The sequence below is a fragment of the Musca domestica genome, unplaced genomic scaffold, assembly GCF_030504385.1.
Source record: "Musca domestica strain aabys unplaced genomic scaffold, Musca_domestica.polishedcontigs.V.1.1 19, whole genome shotgun sequence".
Lineage (NCBI taxonomy): Eukaryota > Metazoa > Arthropoda > Insecta > Diptera > Muscidae > Musca > Musca domestica.
Genome location: NW_026712245.1, coordinates 7,662,102 through 7,679,761, shown reverse-complemented (window position 1 = coordinate 7,679,761; position 17,660 = coordinate 7,662,102). Strand labels below are relative to the sequence as shown.

The following is a 17,660-nucleotide window of genomic DNA, read 5'->3' as shown; positions in this document are numbered from 1 at the left end:
AGCTCATTATATTGTTTAGAAGCATACAAAAGCATTTTCGTGAGAATTTTCCAGAAAAAGAGTTATTCGTGATGGAATTCAAGCGTGATAGTGTGATTTCTTTATATTTGGCTGGAAAACCACAACTGGCTATCGTTAGAGCACACCAGCATTTAAATGTGAATAAGTGTTTTGTGTCCCGCCCCATCGCTCGTTACCGTGATACTGATAGCGTGGCCCAACGTCACGGAAGTGGACGGAAAAAAACAGCAACATCAGCAGAAATGGTTCAAAAAGTAAAGAAGCTCCTTTATTGAAACCTGCAGTGGCCGAAAATGGCTCGTGAGCTGAACATATCGCAATATTCAATTCGGCAAATGACAAATATTGAAAAATGAGCTCGGATTCCGAAAATTCCGAAAAGTGCAAGAACTTACACCGCAACAGAAAGAAAATAGACTCAAAAGAGCTAAAGAGTTGCTTTGCTTGGCCGAAAGTTGTGAACTGCCGAATTTGGTTTTCTCCGATGAGAAAACATTCGTTGTCCAGCAGTTGGTAAACAAACAAAATGATCGTGTTTACTTGCCAAAGAGGTCAGCTGAAAATGTGCACCTTCGGTTGGCCACCAGAACTCAAGCGGCGGCCATAGTGATGGTGTGGCCGCCAAAAGAGCCGATTGTCGCTCTCCGCTCGTATTAATCGACCGTGGCATCAGAATAAATAACGAATATTATCACGAAATTATTCTGGAGGGTGTATTAAAGTCTTGGGTACGCAAACATTTTGGCCGCAGACCTTAGACATTCCAACAGGACTCAGCACCATCGCACTCAGCACGCGCCACCCAAAGAATGGTTACAAAATAAGGTTCCTCGCATCATTTCTAGCGCACAATGACCACCAAAATCTCCGGATACCAATCCGTTGTTCTATTGTGTGTGGAGCATTTTGGAAAGCAAGTTTGGCACTAAAGAATACCAAAGTGTCGATTCTCTCAAGCAAGCGCTTCGCCGGGAATGGGCCAAAATATCGCAGAGCAACATTCGGGCAGCGTGTGACGGTTTCAATGGCCGTTTGAAAGTCATAATTCGTGCAAAAGGTGTCCAATTCGAACAAATCTAAACTTATTCTAAAATTTGATGCTATTTCCGACATTTTCATACCATCCACCATATTATGGAGGGTATATTAACTTTGTCATTCCGTTTGTAACTATTCGAAGGACTCATGTCAGACCCAACAATGTATATGATTTCTTTATCAGCGTGAAATTCTAAGTCGATTTAGCGATGTCCGTCTGCCTGTCCGTCTGTTGTAATCACGCTATCTTTCGATCGAATTGAGATAGAAGGCTAAAATTTTGCACACATGTTTATTTTGCCAGTAGCAGGTTAAGTTCGCAAATGGGGCATGTAGGTCCACATTTTCCTATAGCCCCCATATAACGGTAGCTCCGGATTTTCGGTATTTTGATGATTTTGGCGACATTATTCGCCGCAATTGTTTCAAATATGTTATTTGCAGTTCAAAATGGATACTACCGCCTAAAACAGAAAATTGTCTGTGCAGGTCCACGTCTTCGTATAGCCCCCATATAACGGTACCTCCCAATATTTCGTATTTTCATGATTTTATCGATATTATTCACCGGAACTGTTTCAAATTTTGTATTTGAAGTTCATAATGGATACTACAGCCTGTGACAGAAAATTGTGTATGTAGGCCCAGGTCTTCGTATAGGTCCCATATATCAGTATCAGTATATTCGGTATTTTGACGATTTTAGGTACAATACTCAACGAAATTGATTGAAATGTCGTATTTTAAGTTTGTAATGGATGCAACAGCCTGTGACAGAAAATTGTCTATGCAGGTCCAGGTCTTCGTATAGCTCCGATATAACGGTACCTCCCTATATAGGGTATTTTATTTGCCATTTATTTCAAATTTCGAATTTGAAAATGGTAATGGCTTATAACAAATAATGCCTATGTAGGTCCACGTCGTATAGACCCCAATATGATGGCTATATTCGGTATTTTTAAAATTTGAACAGAATTTTAATTGGATTTTTTTTTTTTTGAAAATTTCTAAATTCGTTCCAAATGGCGAAGGGTATTCAGAGTTCCGCCTGGCCGAAGTATCTACTTTTTAACTTGTTTTTATCTCTCCCTGTATATACATATTTATTACTCAATTTTGAATGAGTAATATATATATATATATATATATATACATCCTTGTCTAACCGCTACATATTCATAGTTATCCTTATATCAAAATGCTCAAATCCACCTCTATTCCTCCACTGTATACGAAAATTGTACACTTATTGTACGCACTTCACCATAATGATCTATTTATGTCAACTGTACAAACATACAATTTTATCAACTCATCCAAAACCAAATTGCACCAAACATAGTACTATTTAATATACTTAAGTACACATTCCCCTTCCTCGTCTTCATATCAGACATACTTTCTAATTTGATTCCCATATAACATTTCAGGATATTAATGTATCAGTTAAAAACTACTTTTCCTACACTTCTAGTATGAAGTTCCCAAAAACCCTTTTGTACATCTATGCTACACTCCATCAGTGACCCCCTATTACAAATTTAAGCCTTATCCTTTTCGTCCCATTCTAGTATGCATTTCCTTCCTTATCTCGTACTTCCATCCCAAGATTGACCCTCATGCCAAATTTCATGATTCTAACCTAAGCCGTTTCGCTTGGGCATTGGTGAATCAATCAATCAGTGAGTCAGCCAGTAACTGACTCTTTTATTAATAAAGACCTCTTTAGTACTACTTTTGTACGATTTTCCCATTAACAAGTAAAAAGGCAGTAAGTTCAGCCAGGCCGAACTTAGAATACCCTACACCATTTGGAACAAATTAGAAAATTTTCCAAAAAAAATAAAATCCATTAACAATTCTATTAAAATCTTAGAAATACCGAATAGTGTTAAGTGCTGATATATTGGGGGGATATACGATATTGTGGACCTATACAGACAAATCTATCAAACCTATCTATCTGGTGGTAAAGTACTCACAATGAACTTCTTGTGTAGAATTTCAGAAAATTTCCTTAAAAAATGTGAGTAAAACCATAAAAATACCGAATATCGGGGGGTACCGTAATATGGTAGCTATACGATATCATGGACCTATATATATAGACAATTCTCTTTCAGGCGGTAAAGTGCTCACAAGGAACTCCTTGTGAGGAATTTCAGACAATTCCATTGAAAAATGTGGCAAAAATCATCAAAATACCGAATATCGGGGGGTACCGTTATATGGGAGCTATACGATATCATAGACCGATATAGCCCATCTTCGAACTTGACCTGCCTGCAGACAAAACACAGATCTGTGCAAAATTTTAGCTTCCTATCTTAATTCGTTTTGACTGTAGCGTGATTACAACAGACGGACAGACTGCCAATACCTGCGAAAACATTCAATAATTTCTAATCAATATTTCTAATTATGAAATTGTAAAGTTGCGCCTTCGCTCAAAAAAAAGAACGGTTTCATGTATCATCCTCCTTGAATGTGTATGTATGCATGCATGTGTGTGAAAGAACCTCATGGCTGCTGCTGCTCTGCAAAATCTATTTCAAGAGGAAAATGCGTGTCGATTGGTTTTTGTGTTGCAACAGGCAGGCAGGCTGGCTGGGTGGCTGGCTGGCACTGGAAATTGTAGCATTTTCACATTCAAGTTGTCGATGGCACGTACGACAAGGATATGTCGAAGACAGCAGGAAACGACGAATCATTTAGATGACAATTGTCAACATTTAGAAAGACATGCACATACACATTGTGCACACATACACACACACATTCACAGGAACATGATAAAAGTTTTATTTGTATAGTCATAGCTTGTGGTGGGTATCCTTCGGTCTATTCTCTAGAAATTGCACACTAATACATACTTACTTTGGGCTCCCATACAGATAGACATTAATGGCTGAATTTATATAATAATGTATACACACATGCGATAGATACATACATATATGTGTATATCGGTTACAGTGTTAATGGGTAAATGTATATGTCTGTCTCTCTGTATGGGTGGTGGATGTGTGTATTCTTCGGATTTATGTGTTTCCAATGGGCCTTCCTTCTTGGCACATGCAATCCCACATTCGCATGTACCATTTGTCCTCAGAAATAAAGCCAAAACGTGTAGCATAGCTTTCTTTTAATGAATGTGTGTGTGTGTTTGGGCGATGACTTTTTGTTGTTGTTGTCACTCTAGCTACCTAGCTACTGGATCATAATTGAACAAAAATTGTTATTTTTAAATTGAAATTTTCATTTCATTTTGTTTTGTTTTTCTTTTTTCGGGACAAGCAATTCATACCGACATGAATGAATTTACAATTTGGTCCGAACAGTCTGTTTTAGATGGACACAAAGTATTTGTAGAGGACTTTTTAAACCTAGTAACAGTAGTATGAAACATAAATTATTTGTTAGTGGTTGTGGAAGCTTCGAGACTCAAATTTTGATCGTGGAATCGTGGCTTATTAAAAAATTAATATTTAAAAACTTAAAAATCCACTAGATTATGAAAGGAAAAATTCCACTACATTAAAAAGATCGAACTCGGAGATGGGCAAGATCGGGCCACTCCTCCTGGTACCTAGTACCCCCACAAAAGCTCAAAATTTTTAAAGAAAATAATTTTCCTCATAGAAAGAGAAAGGGTAATTTATAAAAAAGAAAAATAAGCATCAGATTCTCTTCCAATCGGACGGTCGGACGGACGGAAGGGCATACCTGGATCAACTCCAAATATCCTGAAAGGGATTTGGTCCAAAGAGACCTGGGGTCTAAAACCGTTATTTCGATGGGGCACGTTTTGGCCGTATCAAAGGATATATATCCTCTCTAGCCATAAATCCAGAATTTCATTTTTGAATTATCGTAAGGTGGCTTTAATCTTACTACTCTTACCTAGATTACATGATGTACCAAAGAACTACACTTTAAAACTTTCCACCTCATTTGAAAAAGCCCATTGCCGGTGGTATATAAATAATTATTACAATAGTGTACGAAATGTCCGACCTCCCACATCCGACATCCCTTTGATTTCATTGACCGTGTTAATGGAAATGTTTTCCATTCGATGGTGCGTGTCAAATTTCTTATTAACCGCTACTACTTACCCACCCAGAACATTGAGGACAACTAAGGCGGTTTTCATGTTCCAGCAGACATCCTTAAGACACTCATCAACCATTCAATCGATACTTTAGTGAATTCGAAAAATAAAGGTTATTTAAATGTCAAATGTGGTCAAAGTGTGGGGTGAGGGTATGGTGTTAACATGAACAATCTCGTTAGATTTGTTCTTCTTTTTTTTGACAGATGAAAGATTAAACATTGCTAAAAATAGATTTTAAATCTTCGTTTTCTGTTGTGACATCTCAAATAAATCTGGAGAAGGAGGGTGTGTGTGTGCCGTTGATGAAAACTTTATTCAAGTTCAAGCTACATAAATTTATGATAAATATTTGATGAAAATCTCATGCCATGACGGAAAATCTTCCAAACTATTTTTTTTAAGAAGAACTTGTAGGCTATCGTGTTATCTTTTTGTATTTGATTTAATTCCATTTTTTCCATAGAAATTACCAAAACACACAATAACAAAAAATGTTCAAATTGTTGTAAAACACAAGATTTTTTGAAGGACTAAAAGGAATTCTTAGAAAAGTATAGGTCCTTAGAAAGTTTACACTTCAAAAAGAAATTATTGTGTGTCACCCAAAAGAGGCAAATTTCCAAGTTTAAAACAACAACCCAGAGAATGTATCGGAAGTGTATCAACTGTGGGTAAATTTTATTTAATGCTAATACCATTCAAAAGTCCAAACAGAAACATCCTTTTTTACAAACTGTTGCTAAGAAATCATTGATTTCAACCTTTTTCCCAATTTGTCCTGCTGGGGTTTTTTAATACCCATTTGTGTTATCCTATCAACAGGACAACTTTTTATTAGATGCATTGGTCAACAAATCGGCACAGTGATTAGGAAAATGTGTTTTTTTTTTATACCCTCCACCATACTATGGAGGGTATATTAACTTTGTCATTCCGTTTGTAACTCCTCGAAATACTCATGTCAGACCCAACAAAGTATATATATTCTTGATCAGCGTAAAATTCTAAGTCGATTTAGCGATGTCCGTCTGTCTGTCTGTCTGTTGTAATCACGCTATCTTTCGAATGAATTGAGATAGATGGCTAAAATTTTGCACACATGTTTATTTTTCCAGTAGGCAGGTTAAGTTCGTAAATGGGCCATGTAGGTCCACGTTTTCATATAGCTCCCGTATAACGGTAACCCCCCTATATTTGGTATTTTGATGATTTTAGCGACGTTATTCACCGGAATTGTTTCAAATTTGGTATTTGAAGTTCCAAATGGATACTACACCCTTAGACTGAAAATTGTCTGTGCAGGTCCACGTCTTCGTATAGCCCCCATATAACGGCACCTCGCTATGTTCGGTATTTTGATGATTTTAGAGACATTATTAACCGGAATTGTTTAAAATTTGGTATTTGAAGTTCGTTATGGGAACTACAGTGACAGAAAATTGTCGGTGCGAGTCCAGTTTCCAATTTGAATATGGTAATGGCTTATGACAAACAATGCATATGTATGTCCACGTCGTATAGACCCCAATATAACGGCTATATTCGGTATTTTTAAAATTTTAACAGAATTTTTTAAGGATTTTATTTTTTGAAAATTTCCAAATTCGTTGCAAATGGTGGAGGGTATTAAAAGTTCGGACCGGCCGAACTTACTGCTTTTTAACTTGTTTCTATTGCAGGTATAACATGCAGTCAACGGTATGTTATAGTATTAATTCTATATTTCATGCCGACACATTTGAGACCCTATTTCGAAATCCGTTTCAAGATATTTTGAGACAATCACTCAAAGTCCGGTATCCTGTCTGTGCCGCTTGTGTGTGCGATAATTAGATTTACTCCAAACATAGCCTATCGTAACATTTTTACTGGTTGGGTTATAAACATATTACATATTATATTGAAATCTCTCACACAATAAAAATTGTATGGAAGGTCATTCAAAAAAAAAAAAAAAAAAAAAAAAAAAAAAGGTTATACTCGTGCGGGCCGACCATGTGATACCCCACAACACTACAATATGTTAGAAGCCCCTTTGTGTCCAAATTTATTTTTTTGTTGTCCAGTGTTGTTCGAAGTTTTGACATTTGTGATATCTCCCAAAACTGAGTAGACGATATATATTTTTAGAAGTGTATTTTGTTGACCAATGTTGAGATTATTCAATATGGGTTTATTGGATTTTTATGGTCAGCTTAATATGTTTTTTATTTCTTATCTTTCTCGGCTATAAATATTAAAACAGACGAATTTTGAATTTTGTGAGGTACCAGAATCTGTTTGCAAAAAATGAAAAAAAAATTAAAATCAATTTTTACTGTCTTTTTATTAAAATTCCAAGGCTCTTGAAATTATCTATACTTTCTGGCTATAGTCATTAATAAAATAAATGAATAAAAATTCACATCAAAAAAATCTTAAAAATACATTATTTTTTTTTAAGAGATGAAAATATTACAAGTATGCGGTTTTTGGTCAGAAAATCGTTGATATTTTTAGACACGATTTTTGATGGGATTGTCCTTAAAAACATCTTTCGTAATGTTTTTGAAATTGTCCACGAAATGTTGTCAAAATAATTTTGAAATGATTATTTTGAATCCACATTTTTTCTATAACATCAATCAATTCAAATTTTCCTTTCCATGGTCCTTGAATATTTATTTAAAAAAATACAAAACATTAAAAAAAAAAATGAAATTTGAAATATTTGTTCCTGGAATCAAAATCAAAATCCAGGTATTTTGTCAGAAAGTCCTAAATCTGTGAATTCTAGTAAGAAGCGAGAACCTTCTTGAAAATGTTCTATAAACACAAGATTTTGTATCTGAGGTATTCGAAAAAAAAATATTTTAAAAGTCCAACATTTATATAAACTTAGGGAATTTTCAAAAAATAATTTTAAAAATTTTTTCTTATAAAAAGTTTCCAAACAAAACTGTTTACATCGGACCAACTTTTCAGCTCTCCCAAATCGATGAAACTTTATAAACGAAAAATGAATCCTTTTTGCACTAAAAAGTCTTAAAAATCTTTCGTTTTGAAGTTTACCTAAGAGTATAGCAGATAAACCCTACACAATGGTTCCACATCCAATTTTTCTGGCCAAAACTATTTCCAGATCTTAATTTTAGAAACCAAGAGTGACTTAAATATCAAATTTCAGAATTTTAGCTCTATCCCTTAACCCAACCAAATTTAGTAGAATTTAGATATTTTCTTACAGTCAAAGTACGCATTTTCAAAACCACCTTCATATCGCAATCCCAAATACCAACAGTGATCTTAATATCAAATTTAAGGATTTCAGCTCTGTAAATTCCTCTATTGCCAAATTTAGTACCACTTCGTACAATTAATGAACGCATTTCCTAAACCAACTCCTTCTCTCAACTAAGGAGACCAATAGTGACATCCATATCAAATTTCTGGAGTCCGTCTCTATCCCTTTGTCCAATACCCAATTTAGTACCATTTAGTACTTTTCGAACAATTGTAGTAGACATTTCAAAAACCATCTTCATATCTTAACCACAGACACCAATTGTGACATCTATATCATATTTCAGGAAAACAGCTTCATCCCTTCACTAAATACCAAATTTAGTACTAGTTAGTACTTTTCGTACAAAAAACCACCACCAAATCTCAATTCCACATACCAACAGAAACGTCAATATAAAATTTAAGGATTCCAGCTCTATCCCTTCGCCCAATACGAAATTTTATACCTTTCAGTACATGTCGTACAATTATTGGACATATTTCCGAAACTACCTCCATATGACCAGGCAACACATGAACAGCGACCCTAAGCCAAATTTCAGATTTTAAGCACTATCCCTACACCCAATACCAAATTTAGTACATTTCGTACAATTATAGTACACATTTCGGAAACCACCTCCATATGACCAGGCAACACATGAACAGCGACCCTAATGCCAAATTTCAGATTTTAAGCGTTGTCCCCTCACCCAATTCCAAATTGTGGCAAACATCGTACTATTCAGTACTTTTCGTACACTTATAGTACACATTTCCAAAACCACCTTTTTTTTATTACGAACATACCTCTAACACCGAATCTAATAGAAATTCTCAAAATTCCAGCTTCATCCGTTCACCCTAAAACAAACTGTCCCAAATTTAGTACCATTTAGTACAGTTCGCACATTTAGAACACATTTCCAAAAAAACTACCTTCATATATCAAACTTACTTTCCAATCTTGATTCTTATACCAAAATTTAAGTTTTTAGCTCTGTTCTTTCACTTATACCAAATGGTCCTATCTTTACAAGTTTAGTATCATTTTAGAACTTTTCGTAACCTTAAAGTGCGAATTTCCAAAAATCCTGCATTCCATCAGTGACTCTCATTCCATGTTACAGATTTCTAGCTCCTTCCGTTTACCCAATACAAAATATTCGATTGATAGTACATTTTAGTACTTTTCGTGTCTTTTTAGTACGAATTTCAAAAAACCCAGCCGTATCTTACACCAACGCACCAGAACTGGGTTTCGTACAAAATTTCAATATTCGATGTTTGAAGAAATTCAGAGAATTATTTAACATATTTGAAGTGCTATTTTTCAAAAACGTATCTTTTTAGTGAAGGTACAATATTGAGTAGACCCTCTTCACGCGACTTTTAATATCCAACATTTTGTACGTTTGTGAAGGAGGAACTGGCAGTTTTTGCACCTGACCTGGGTCATGGCCAAATTGCCTATGTCGGGTACTTTGCTTCATAGGAAATTATTTTTTTTCGAGAGGTAGGGACATGACAACAAATGAAATAGGTTCTAACACTTTTTTTCAATCTGCCACATTTTGGCCTATAGAAATACATATTTTCTATTAGCCATTACTAAGGCTATAATTAGTGCCAACGGAGGTGTGTCTACAACAATTATTTTGTCTGCCCACAAATTGCCTACAATAAAAAAAACTTATAATACCCTACTAAGTATTACAGTGTATAAAAATGTTATTACTCATATTTCTAGTTTATGTCCTGCGCTGCCCCTTCCCTCCCCCCACATGGGAGGGCATTACAATGTTAATATTAACCTAGCCTTTGAAACACTTCAAACAAAATTCCCATTTTTTCGGTTTTTTGTAATCAATTTTGCAAAACAAATTTAGATTCTGTCATCGACGGCAAACGGATAGATAGCTTTGAGTCAATAAAGTGGATATAATCCATGGGATATATAGAGAGAGAGAAAATCTCTACTTACCAAGTTGTTTACTTTACTTCTTGTTCGCTTTTTTGTTGTTGTTGTTGTTGACAACTTTTCTCAAAAGTCTAAAGACCGACCGGTGATGGTGTTGGATATTTTCTCTCCGTTTGCTTTTTGTTTTGTTTTAATGGCAATTCCACGAGTCGACTTCTTTTTGTTGGAAAATTCGTAAAGAAGGCATCTACAACAACAGCAAAAACACACAGACGTGCAAGGATTTTTTTCCTTCGAGTTCCACCTTTGTTGGCCGGTGGAAAAGCAGATTAGGACGAGGTGTTTGGCCTACTGGCGGCTAATGTTTTTTGTTGTTGTTGCTGTTTTCTGCTTTTATGGTTGCTATTCTTCTTATGGTTCACAATATATTTTTTTGTGACTATTTTGAGTGTTGTGTGAGGCTGTATGTGTGTCATGGAAAGCCAACCACCCTCTAAGTATGACCCCTTTTGGATGAAGGCCTATATTTAGGTCTTTTTCTGTTTTTCTGTTGGCAAAAAGTTATATTTACTGGTTGGCAGGCTTTTGTCTTGTTGTTCTGGCCTGTGATAGCTTGCCTTGCTCTCCTCCGATTACCCCCTGGTATAGTTTGTGGGTAAACCAGTTAACTGGGTCTTTTACTCCTCCTGTGATGAACTGCGGCTGAACTGCTTTGGCTAGCTTGTTGTGGCAGTGGTTTTGTTGTTGTTGCTGCTGTTGATGTAACAGAATATTGTTCTTTGTCCATAACTGTGTCAATTAAGTTGACAATTATTCATCGATTTCGAGGAAAAGCCCCGCGAGGTTCATCGAAGATTGATTGGTTTCGATTTCTAGGCAAGTTAATCTTTCAAGGGTGGGCCAGTCTGGTTACTTAGGAACGAATCCCGTTTTTAGAGATTCTGACTAATTGGAAATATTCGATATTGACATTTGCCCAGATTTCTTTTTTGGAATTTTAATTAGAATGCAAACTTTGGTGGGCTGTGTGTTTGTGTGTGGGTGGAGTAGCACAAAAATTACCGGAGTTTAATTTCATTCGAATTTTATTTTAGAGATATTTTCACTAGCTTTAGCTTTTTCTTCTAATATTTAATTATTTTTTATAAATTTTCCTATGGACATAAAAAAAAAACGCTTAACACTTAAAAGGTTTCTTTGCTCACTAGACACTGGGGCTATGGTTACGCTTTTGCCACACAAAATCGCATAATATCTTCATAATTGCCCACAAAACTATTTCAGATTTATTTTCTATTTTCTATTTTTTTTTTCGAAATGCAAAACTTGGTTTGTTTCCTCTTCACAAACTTTTCACTTTATTTTGTTTATCTAATTTATCGGCTATTTTGTTATTATTATAATTTTCTATTTTTCTTATTTTCTTTTCTTTAAAATCAGAACTTCAAATAAATTTCCATCCAATTTTTTTTTTGCTTTTTCTTCAAAAAACACTCGAAACACGGCCGCGATATGAAAACACGTCCGTTTATCAGAAAATTACAGAAGCACCTAAATTTTACAAAATACAGAATTTTCTTCGTTGGTCGGTTGGTTGGTTCCCCTAGAAAAGTGATTTTCTTCATATCTGTGGTACCCTTTTTTGCTTCTTCTCCCATTACTCTCAGCGGCTGCAGTACGACGGAGCGCTTTGCCAATTTTCTCTTAACTGGATAATTGCGCATGTTTACTCTTTGGGAGACCTCTCTTTTGTTTTTGCTATCTAACGGTATTTGAAGAAAAAAAATGAATTGTCATTTGACCGATAGCTGTCAAAGTGTTCACTGTTCAATGTTTACCGAAAAATGGATACAAGGTTTGTTTGTTGTTGTTGCTGCTGTTGGACGACCAGAAGTCATCAGGAGAGGCAGCAGTAGTAGTAGTCCGGTAGAAATGTTAGGAATGTGTTATTGTAATGACCGTGAGATTGGCACAAGGTTTGAATGTGACATACAGTGTTCAGACAGGAAATTATAACAGCAGTTTATAATTATAAACGATTTTTATCATTAGTGTTAGAATGTGAAAAAATGTATACGTTTTTTTGAGAGAATGTACCATTAAATCTAATACTGCAATGAGCGAAGATTGAAGAGAACAGGTGGATAGGAGAATGGGAAGATGTACTGAACTAAGTTTTATATAAATTTGCACTGTATCGAGTACTCGAGTTTTATATGAAATATATGATTTTTTCAATGTTTCTGAACTTTTCTTGGGGAGGTATGGAAAAGGCGACCTATATATTCCACTATACTATCTCCAAATTAAAAAAGAATAGGATGTGTACATTTTGAAGAAAATCGGACATTGATTATCCACTATAATTCTTATACCCTCCACCCTAAAGGAGGGTATATTAAGTTTGTTATTCCGTTTGTAACTCCTCGAAAACTCTTGTCAGACCCAACAAAGTATATATTCTTGATCAACGTAAAATTATAAATCGATTTAGCGATGTCCGTCTGTCTATTGTAATCACACTATCTTTCGAACGAATGGAGATAGAAGGCTCAAATTTTGCACACATGTTTTTTTTCAGGTGGCAGGTTAAGTTCGTAATTGGCCCCCATATAACGGTACCTCCCGATATTCGGTATTTTGATGATTTGGGCGACATTATTCACCGGAATTGTTTCAAATTTGATATTTAAAGTTCGTAATGAATACTACAGCCTATGGCAGAAAATTGTCTGTACAGGTCCACGTCTTCGTATAGAATTTTCGTGAGAATTTTCCAGATATAAATTTTAAATATAAATTTTCTAGCATATAAAGGTGAATAAATCTTTTGTGTAGCGTAGCCCGACGTCAAGGAAGTGGACGGAAGAAAACAGCAACATTAGAAGAAATGGTTCGAAAAGTAAAGTAGCGACAAGATCGCTGTATTCGATTCGAGTCGCAGTGGCCGAAAAATGGCTCGTGAGCTGAATATATCGCAATATTCCATTCGTCAAATATTGAAAAATGAATGGAGCTCGGGGTAAAGCTATTGAAATTCCAAAAAGTGCAACAACTTACACCGCAACAGAAAGAAAATAGACTTAAAAGAGCCAAAGAATTGCTTCGCTTGGCCGAAAATGGTGAACTGCCGAATTTGGTTTTCTCCGATGAGAAAACATGCGTTGTCCAGCAGTTTGAAAACAAACAAAGTAATCATGTTTACTTGCCAAAGAGGTCAGCTGAAAATGTGCATCTTCGGTTGGCCACCAGAAGTCAAGCACCGGCCATGGTGATGGTGTGTTCGCCATAACAGCCGATGGTCGTTCTCTGCTCGTATTAATCGACCGTGGCATCAGAATAAATGCCGAATATTATCGCGAAAATATTCTGCAGTGTGTATTAAAGCCTTGGGCACGCAAACATTTTGGCACACCTTGGACATTCCAACAGGACTCAGCACCATCACACTCAGCACGCGCCACCCAAAAATGGTTACAAAATGAGGTTCCTCGTTTCATTTCCAGCGTACAATGCCCACCAAAATCTCCGGATAACAATCCGTTGGACTCTTGTGTCTGAAGTATTTTGGAAAGCAAGGTTGGCACCAAAAAATACCAAAGTTTAGATTACCTCAAGCAAGCGCTTCGCCGGGAATAGGAAAAAGTACCACAGAGCAAAATTCGGGCAGCGTGTGACGGTTTCATTGACCGTTTGAAGATTATAATTCGTGCCAAAGGTGACCAACTCGAACAAATGAAAACTTTTTCTAAAATTTCACCAATTCATATACGAATATTTTCAGTTGAATCGGTTGTCTCTAGCTTGTCGACGTAACTCTTATCTTTGACGGCAACCCACAAGTAATAATCCAGCGAGGTCAAATCAAAGCTCCGAGTTGGCCAACCGACATCAGGCCTGCGGCTGATAATGCGATCTTCAAAAACTAGGCACAAAACATCGAGTGTATCTACGGCTGTAAGGCACGTTTGAAACAAATATTGCCAATACCTTCCTCTTCAAATTTTGTAAAAAAAAAATAGTTCAACATGCCTCGATAACGCAAAAGCCACACCCCTTGCTCATTTTCCGAAAAATGTGGCGCCATTGTGACTCTAGACCAAAATCCGCACCAAACAGTAACTCGTTTTGGGTGTATCGGACTTTGGGTGCCCCAAATGCGTCAGGTTTCTTCCCTACGCGGCGCTGTGGTACAAAGTATTATGTCTTTGTGCACTTTTTGTAACATGCAGAAGAATCACATTCTGAGTCGATTTATGCATGTTCGTCCGTCTGCCCATGTATTTAGTTAATCATAGGTGAAATTTTACACAAATCGTTTGTTAGGCCCATGGCCTATTGAAGTTGGTGATAGTCGGATCAGATTTTGTTGTCCGACTTAATAAGTATTGGGTACGAAATAGTAAAATCAGTCCGAATCAAATGAGCCCACACGGCCAGGTTCAGTCCAGAAGTACGTGCGGCAATTTTGATGTGTATCGGTTCAGATTTAGTTATAGCTCCCATATATATTTTTGTCCGATTTCAATTTTATTGTGTGCCATATTCAGTCAGAAGAAAGTACTTCAAATCAGAATTTAAGACATAGCTATATAGCTAAGATATAGAATTTTTCCATTTGGTGAATCTCGGTACCAATATATTTATTGCTCCGATTTATATTATTTAATAAAATCATTCTCGAAGTCATATCATACACGATATAGCAATGACATTTGTCACGAGAGGTTAAAACATCTCCGTCAAATTTAATAGAAATCGATACAAAGTTGGTATTTGAAAGTTTCCACGGAAAAAATGATTATCCGAAACATGGTTCGCGTTCGAAGATGGGCAATAATGGCAAACTAACTCGCAGTCAATATTTGAAAAACATACAACAACGAAGTAAAAAAGCGTTAAGCTCGCCCGGACCGAACTTGTGGTTCCTTCTACCATGAGAAACCCTTTCAAAATAAAACTATTCGGAATGCCATAAAGTGGGCGGTATTATTATTGAAGTTTAAAACGTAAACCTATCAATAATCAATTTTCAAAATGGTGGGCACTGTCACCTGCCATCGGGATATAGAACCCTTTACGAACTACAAGTATCGAATTTTAAATAAATTCGCTAGAAAATGTGGCGTGTCATAGTACCGAATATCAGGAGTAACCATTTTGAGGGTACTATAGAAATCACTTGCAAAATGTGGCCTAAACCAGTCAAAATATTGAAAATTTGGAGGTTCCTTTATATGGAAGCTTAACGAAAACATGGACCGACATGATCTGCCTAATGACAAAATACACACAGAGATGGTTGTGATTGCTACCGACGGACACACAGACCCACAACGCTAAATCTAATTTTATGCTCATCTAAAATATATACACTTTGTAGAGCATAAAAAATTTAACCCTATTGCATATTTATATATTTCAGAATTCTCATGAAAATTCAATAAAAATTGTTAGTAATCTGAAATTAAAGAAGTACTTCGATTCGGTAGTATATTGACTTATTGGACTGATTGGTCGATATATTTACTTATGTGTTTTATTTTTTTTATTAATTTTTGTCAATTAATTTTTTTTTAATTAATTAATTTAATTTTTTTAATTAATATAATTTTTTTTAATGAATTTTTATTTTTTTTTTTAATTAATTTTTTTTTTTAATTTTTTTTTATTTATTTTTGTCAATTAAGCCATCCATACCAACATTTTCGCCATTTACTGTACCACCAAACAGTCCCAGACCATATTCTCGTAATTTATTCGCCTTACTTTTTTTGTCGGCAGGTCTTACACTTTGTCCCATTCTTAAATTCCAATTGGTTTTCGATTTGTTTTCTGATTTTTTTATCGCTGTCATATGTTTTGCTACTGTTCTTGAAGGCATTCTCAATTTTTTTTTGTTTCTTTGTTGGTTCTGCAAATTCATAACTTTGACGCGTGCCTCCTTTGTTTTGGGTGTCTGCTTCTTCTATTTTTGATTTGCTTTTAAGCGCCAAAGAAACATCCATTGATCGTTTGGTGGGCTGGCTGGTTTGTCATAATTAGTCGCTGATATTGTTGTTGTTTGTTGTTGCTGTACCATTTCCTTTGGGTCCCCCTGAACTACATTGACTGATAACTGTCGAATGTCATATTTATGTTTGCCGTTTTTTTTGGGTAATTATAATTGAATTTGTAAAATCGAAAAGATATCAATTAATTCGGAGACAACAACACGGCGCAAAAAGAAGAAGGGTGAAAATGAATGGGAAATTGTCTTCGTCGTAGTGAAGATACCTACGTATCGATAAGAATTAAATAAATGACTGATTTCTGTTTTTACGTTGTTACAATATGCGGGATTTGCCATGGCAACAGAAAGAAGTAGGTGTTCCACAAAAAATATAAAGTTTGGATGGAGTTGATATTTTTATATACTGCTCTAGGGCGATCATCCTGGATGCCAACGATGAACCTGATATTAAACAAGTTAAAGTGTATGAGACGGTATTGCCGGCATATTGATGCCCTCAGCCTTTATCCTCGAATTCAAATATATTTTGACTTGTTTAATTATTATTCAAAATTTTGACCCTCTATAGGAGAGCTTCCGAAGGAGTAAAACAATATTGTCCATTTCGTTTATGACCTTAGCCTGATATAATCATTGGAGGTGCAAGCTATGGATAATGTATATACACTTTTTTAAAATTTTCAACTTTTTTATGAAGTCCCCAGAAAGAGTAGGTCAACATACCCCATGTAAACGATTTTCGAAGAAAATCGCTGATTTGTTTCGCTGTACAGGGTGAGATAAAAAAACTGCAACTAAGTCGCCTTAATTTTTATTTATTTTTTTTTAAATTTCATTGAATGAAAGCAAAAAATTTCGGAACATAGCATCAAATTTTAGAATATGTTTAGATTTGTTCGAATTGGTCACCTTTGGCACGAATTATGGCCTTGAAAGGCCAATGAAACCGTCACACGTTCTCGTTCTCGGCGAAGCGCTTATTTGAGGGGATCGACGATTTAGTATTTTTTAGTGCCAACCTTGATTTCCAAAATACTCCAGACACAATAGTCCAATAGATTGCTATCCGGAGATTTTGGTGGCCATTATGCGCTGGAAATGAAGCGAGGAACCTCATTTTGTAACCATTCTTGGGTGGCACGTGCTGAGTGCGATGGTGCTGAGTCCTGTTACAATGTGCAAGGTCCGCGGCCAAAATGTTTGCGTGTCCAAGGCTTTAATACACCCTCCAGAATTAAGTCCTGTTGGAATGTCGAAGGTCTGCGGCCAAAATGTTTGCCTGC

The 17,660-nt window shown here is 35.9% G+C and overlaps 1 protein-coding gene and 1 long non-coding RNA gene across 3 annotated transcripts in view; one reads left to right on the top strand and one right to left on the bottom strand.

Annotated features, from left to right (window-relative positions):
* The window catches only part of LOC101890172 (electroneutral sodium bicarbonate exchanger 1), a 111,347-nt gene extending 99,331 nt beyond the window's left edge, over window positions 1-12,016 (bottom strand). Inside the window, exon 1 of one of the 2 annotated variants that reach the window (XM_059121208.1) lies at window positions 10,428-12,016. The gene's annotated coding sequence lies outside the window, so the exon portion shown is untranslated. The remainder of the gene's footprint in view (window positions 1-10,427) is intronic. The other variant, XM_059121210.1, reaches the window with a different exon arrangement.
* The window catches only part of LOC131801983 (uncharacterized), a 119,778-nt gene that overhangs the window by 5,458 nt on the left and 96,660 nt on the right, over window positions 1-17,660 (top strand). The window lies entirely within an intron of this gene.